Source organism: Etheostoma cragini, unplaced genomic scaffold, assembly GCF_013103735.1.
Source record: "Etheostoma cragini isolate CJK2018 unplaced genomic scaffold, CSU_Ecrag_1.0 ScbMSFa_1653, whole genome shotgun sequence".
NCBI classification, from domain to species: domain Eukaryota; kingdom Metazoa; phylum Chordata; class Actinopteri; order Perciformes; family Percidae; genus Etheostoma; species Etheostoma cragini.
Window position 1 is genome coordinate 1 of NW_023265730.1, and position 6,785 is coordinate 6,785.

The window sequence follows — 6,785 nt, forward strand, 5'->3', positions numbered from 1 at the left end:
CTGAAAACAGCCTGAAAACGCACTCAAAAAACAGCCTGAAAACTCACTGAAAACAGCCTGAAAGCGCACTGAAAACAGGCAGAAAGCGCACTGAAAACAGCCTGGAAACAGCCTGAAAACAGCCTGAAAACGGTTTAAAAGCCGTCCCCAAACGCTCGTAGCTGTCCTCTCCAGACAGAAGGTCCACCACAGCCGGACCCTCGGACCCTGGAGGTGTGACGGCCTGCAGCTCTGATCAATGATAGAGAACTACTTCCTGTCAGCTGGTAACCTGTGTGTGTGTGTGTGTGTGTGTGTGTGTGTGTGTGTGTGTGTGTGTGTGTGTGTTTGTGTGTGTGTCTCTCTGCAGACGGTGCTTCAGGATCTGGTGACGGAGGTAAACAACATCATATTTTACTTATTCTTTTAGTGTGTGTGTTTGTGTGTGTGTGTGTGTGTGCGTGTGTGTGTGTGTGTGTGTGTGTGTGTGTGTATGTGTGTGTGCACATTAGTGTGTGTGTGGGAAACACTGGTTGGTGATGCTTTCTGTCTCTGCAGATGATGAGGGCTCTGGGCGCGGTAAAAAGGTCTCGAAGTGTGGAAACTGCAAGTTTGGAGCCGAATGTGACGAAGACTCTGAGGATATGCTGTAAGTACACACACACACACACAAACACTCACACACACACACACACACACGCACACACACACACACACGCACACACACACAGTTACCATGGTCATAAAAGTATATTTCACTGCTTATGTTCCTGTAATGACCCGGACAGTTACGCAGCTTTAGTGCGGACGTGGTCTTAGTTTGGGTAATGCGTCCTCTGAGGGACGTTTCAGGAAGCAGGAGTTCCAGTTATGTTCATAAAAAGTCAAAAAAAGTAAAAAGTATGTAAGGAGTAAAAAGAAAAGTTAAAGGAAATTGTACCCTTCAAAATAAAAGTCTAAACCACAAAGGATTTCCCATGAAGTTATAATGATGACATCCAACTGCAACACAAATGACACAATGATGCAATCTGATGTGTGTTTGTCTGTGTGTCTGTGTGTGTGTGTGTGTATGTGTGTGTGTGTGTCTGTGTGCGTGTTTCTTTGTGTGTATGTGTGTGTGTGTGTGTGTGTGCGTGTTTCCAGCTGCATGTGTAACATTGTGTGTAACGGCCACAACGATAACCCGGTGTGCGGCGGCGACGGCGTCACCTACGACACGCCCTGCCACGTCCGGGAGGCGTCGTGCCTCAAACAGCTCAAGATCGACATCAAGCACGTGGGCCGATGCCAAGGTAACGAGAAAATACACACGCATGTACACGCTTAATACATACATCAATGTGCAGGACACTCTGCTGCAGTGACCTGAATTATTCTGGCATCATGTCAGCTAACGTCAAATCAACGGCAAGACAGGGGTCTGGACTGGGACTTCTTTACAATTACTGAGATTTAAGTGTCAAATTTATGAGAAAAAAACACACATACGTAGTAAATGAGAAACAACTTGGGTATTCATTGAGATTAAAGTCCCAAAATCTGAAGGAGGATCTTATAGATGAGTTTGATTTTATATATTACTTGATTATGTAACCAGCTGCAGGCATCAGTGGTGATCCTGGAGCGATGTGGTTCCTTAAAAAGAAATCACAGTTCACAATTCATAGTCTAGTGTGGAGAAAAAAGTCTTGTTATAGTAAGTTGAAAAAAATATATAACATATGGAAAAGTCATAGTCAAGTATGTCGATATAAGTGGAAAAAGTTAATAGCGTGGTATTTTGGGAAAAAATGGAAAAAAAGTCATAGTATAGTATGTCAAAAAAACTTCATAGTACAGTAAGTCGGAAAAAAACATACACACTCTAAAGAGAAAAACCCCTTGAGTCAAACCCTGAACCTTCTTACTGTGAGTCCACTGAGCTAACCACTGTTCCACCATGCCACTACAGCTGGGAGTTTGTGTTCTGGGCAAAAATATTACAACAAATAAAAAGTCAACAAAAAATGTTATAGTATAGCATGTCGAAAAAGTCATAGTATAACAAGTCGAAAAAAGTCATAGTATAACAAGTCGAAAAAAGTCATAGTATAACATGTAGAAAAAAGTCATATTATAGTATGTTGAAAAAAGTCATAGTATAACATGTCGAAAAAAGTCATATTATAGTATGTTGAAAAAAGTCATAGTATAACATGTCGGAAAAAGTCATAGTATAGTATGTTGAAAAAAGTCATAGTATAACATGTCCAGAACCACCTGGAATCGAACCCTGAACCTTCTTGCTGTGAGACCTCAGTTCTGACCACTGTTCCACCATGCCACTACAGCTGTCTGTGTTCTGGGCAAAAAATATTCCAACAAATAAAAAGTCAACAAAAAAAATCCTATTATAGTATGTCGAGAAAAGTCATAGTATAGCATGTTGAAAAAAGTTATAGTATAGCATGTTGAAAAAAGTCATAGTATAGCATGTCGAAAAAAGTCATAGTATAATATTTTGAAAAAGTCATAGTATAGTATTTCGAAAAAAGTCATATTATAGTGTAGTGAAAAAACGTTGTAGTATAATATTTCGAAAAAAAGTCATATTATAGTATGTCGAAAAAACGTCATAGTATGATATGTCGAAAAAACGTCATAGTATAACATGTCAAAAAAGTCATTCTAATGTATGTCAAAAAAACGTCATAGTATGATATGTCGAAAAAAAGTCATAGTATAACAAGTCGAAAAAAGTCATAGTATAACATGTAGAAAAAAGTCATATTATAGTATGTTGAAAAAAGTCATAGTATAACATGTCGGAAAAAGTCATAGTATAGTATGTTGAAAAAAGTCATAGTATAACATGTCCAGAACCACCTGGAATCGAACCCTGAACCTTCTTGCTGTGAGACCTCAGTTCTAACCACTGTTCCACCATGCCACTACAGCTGTCTGTGTTCTGGGCAAAAATATTCCAACAAATAAAAAGTCAACAAAAAAAATCCTATTATAGTATGTCGAGAAAAGTCATAGTATAGCATGTTGAAAAAAGTCATAGTATAGCATGTCAAAAAAAAGTTATAGTATAACATGTCAAAAAAGTCATAGTATAGTATGTCAAAAAAAGTCATATTATAATATTTTGAAAAAAGTCATAGTATAGTATGTCGAAAAAAGTCATATTATAGTGTAATGAAAAAACGTCATATTATAGTATGTTGAAAAAATCAAAGTATGATATGTCGAAAAAAGTCATAATATAGCATGTCAAAAAAACGTCATAGTATTATATGTCGAAAAAACGTCATAGTATAACATGTCAAAAAAGTCATACTATTGTATGTCGAAAAAAGTCATAGTATAACATGTCAAAAAAGTCATAGTAAAGCATGTTGAAAAATGTCTTAAAATAACATGTCAAAAAAAGTCATAGTATAATATGTCAAAAAAAGTAATAGTATAGCATGTTGAAAAAAGTCATAGTATAGCATGTCGAAAAAAGTCATAGTATAGTATGTCGAAAAAGTCATAGTATAACATGTGAAAAAAAGTAATAGTATAGCATGTTGAAAAAAGTAATAGTATAGCATGTCGAAAAAAATAATAGTACAGCATGTTGAAAAAAGTCATAGTATAGTATGTCGAAAAAGTCATAGTATAGTATGTCGAAAAAGTCATAGTATAACATGTCGAAAAAAGTCATAGTAAAACATGTCGAAAAAAGTCATATTATAGTATGTTGAAAAAAGTCATAGTATAACATGTCGGAAAAAGTCATAGTATAGTATGTTGAATAAAGTCATAGTATAACATGTCCAGAACCACCTGGAATCGAACCCTGAACCTTCTTGCTGTGAGACCTCAGTTCTGACCACTGTTCCACCATGCCACTACAGCTGTCTGTGTTCTGGGCAAAAAATATTCCAACAAATAAAAAGTCAACAAAAAAAATCCTATTATAGTATGTCGAGAAAAGTCATAGTATAGCATGTTGAAAAAAGTTATAGTATAACATGTCAAAAAAGTCATAGTATAGTATGTCAAAAAAAGTCAACAAAAAAAATCCTATTATAGTATGTTGAAAAAAGTCATAGTATAGCATGTCAAAAAAGTCATAGTATAATATTTTGAAAAAGTCATAGTATAGTATTTCGAAAAAAGTCATATTATAGTGTAGTGAAAAAACGTTGTAGTATAATATTTCGAAAAAAAGTCATATTATAGTATGTCGAAAAAACGTCATAGTATGATATGTCGAAAAAACGTCATAGTATAACATGTCAAAAAAGTCATTCTAATGTATGTCAAAAAAACGTCATAGTATGATATGTCGAAAAAAGGTATAGTAAAGCATGTTGAAAAAATACTTAAAATAACATGTCGAAAAAAGTAAAAGTATAGTATGTCGAAAAAAATCATAGTATAACATGTCGAAAAAAGTCATAGTAAAACATGTCGAAAAAAGTCATATTATAGTATGTTGTAAAAATTCATAGTATAACATGTCGGAAAAAGTCATAGTATAGTATGTTGAAAAAAGTCATAGTATAACATGTCGGAAAAAGTCATAGTATAGTATGTTGAAATAAGTCATAGTATAGCATGTCGGAAAAAGTCATAGTATAGTATGTCCAGAACCACCTGGAATCGAACCCTGAACCTTCTTGCTGTGAGACCTCAGTTCTGACCACTGTTCCACCATGCCACTACAGCTGTCTGTGTTCTGGGCAAAAAATATTCCAACAAATGTTGAAAAATGTCTTAAAATAACATGTCGAAAAAAGTAATAGTATAGTATATCAAAAAACGTCATAGTATAGTATGTCGAAAAAGTCATAGTATAGTATGTCGAAAAAGTCATAGTATAACATGTCCAAAAAGTCATAGTAAAGCATGTTGAAAAAAGTCTTAAAATAACATGTCAAAAAAAGTCATAGTATAGCATGTTTAAAAAAGTCATAGTATAATATGTCGAAAAAGTCATAGTATAACATGTTGAAAATGTGAGAGTCCATGTTTTTTGATGGTGGGTAAACAAAAACTATTTGGTGGGGAACATATAAATTATATAGAGAATAGACCAGAAGCACCTGGAATCGAACCCTAAACTTTCTTGCTGTGAGACCTCAGTTCTAACCACTGTTCCACCATGCCACTCAGCTGTGTGTGTGTTCTGGGCAAAAACTATTCCAACAAATAAAAAGTCAACAAAAAAAATCCTATTATAGTATGTCAAAAAGTCATAGTATAGCATGTCGAAAAAAGTCATAGTATAGTATGTTGAAAAAAGTCATAGTATAACATGTCGGAAAAAGTCATAGTATAATATTTTGAAAAAAGTCATAGTATAGTATGGCGAAAAAAGTCATATTATAGTGTAGTGAAAAAACGTCATAGTATAGTATGTTGAAAAAATTCAAAGTATGATATGTCGAAAAAAGTCATAATATAGCATGTCGAAAAAACGTCATAGTATTATATGTCGAAAAAACGTCATAGTATAACATGTCAAAAAAGTCATACTATTGTATGTCAAAAAACGTCATAGTATAACGTGTCAAAAAAGTCATAGTAAAGCATGTTGAAAAAAGTCTTAAAATAACATGTCAAAAAAAGTCATAGTATAATATGTCGAAAAAAAGTAATAGTATAGCATGTTGAAAAAAGTCATAGTATAGCATGTCGAAAAAAGTCATAGTATAGTATGTCGAAAAAGTAATAGTATAACATGTCGAAAAAAAGTAATAGTATAGCATGTTGAAAAAAAGTAATAGTATAGCATGTCGAAAAAAGTAATAGTACAGCATGTTGAAAAAAGTCATAGTATAGTATGTCGAAAAAGTCATAGTATAACATGTCGAAAAAAGTCATAGTAAAACATGTCGAAAAAAGTCATATTATAGTATTTTGAAAAAAGTCATAGTATAACATGTCGGAAAAAGTCATAGTATAGTATGTTGAAAAAAGTCATAGTATAACATGTCGGAAAAAGTCATAGTATAACATGTCGGAAAAAGTCATAGTATAGCATGTCCAGAACCACCGGGAATCGAATCCTGAACCTTCTTGCTGTGAGACCTCAGTTCTGACCACTGTTCCACCATGCCACTACAGCTGTCTGTGTTCTGGGCAAAAAATATTCCAACAAATGTTGAAAAATGTCTTAAAATAACATGTCGAAAAAAGTAATAGTATAGTATATCAAAAAACGTCATAGTATAGTATGTCGAAAAAAGTCATAGTATAGTATGTCGAAAAAGTCATAGTATAACATGTCCAAAAAGTCATAGTAAAGCATGTTGAAAAAAGTCTTAAAATAACATGTCAAAAAAAGTCATAGTATAGCATGTCGAAAAAAGTAATAGTACAGCATGTTTAAAAAAGTCATAGTATAGCATGTTGAAAAAGTCATAGTATAATATGTCGAAAAAGTCATAGTATAACATGTTGAAAATATGAGAGTCCATGTTTTTTGATGGTGGGTAAACAAAAACTATTTGGGGGGGAACATATAAATTATATAGAGAATAGACCAGAAGCACCTGGAATCGAACCCTAAACTTTCTTGCTGTGAGACCTCAGTTCTAACCACTGTTCCACCATGCCACTCAGCTGTGTGTGTGTGTTCTGGGCAAAAACTATTCCAACAAATAAAAAGTCAACAAAAAAAATCCTATGATAGTATGTCGAAAAAAGTCATATTATAGCATGCCGAAAAAGTCATAGTATAACATGTCGAAAAAAAGTAATAGTATAGCATGTTGAAAAAAGTAATAGTATAGCATGTCGAAAAAAGTAATAGTACAGCATGTTGA

The 6,785-nt window shown here is 33.7% G+C and overlaps 1 long non-coding RNA gene across 1 annotated transcript; it reads left to right on the forward strand.

Moving 5' to 3' along the window:
- The first annotated feature begins 272 nt into the window (after nt 1–272).
- LOC117940086 lies at nt 273–1,278 on the forward strand. Its single transcript, XR_004655701.1, has 3 exons — nt 273–376; nt 538–628; nt 1,126–1,278. It is a non-coding gene; the product is annotated as an uncharacterized LOC117940086 (long non-coding RNA).
- Nucleotides 1,279–6,785: the final 5,507 nt, after the last annotated feature.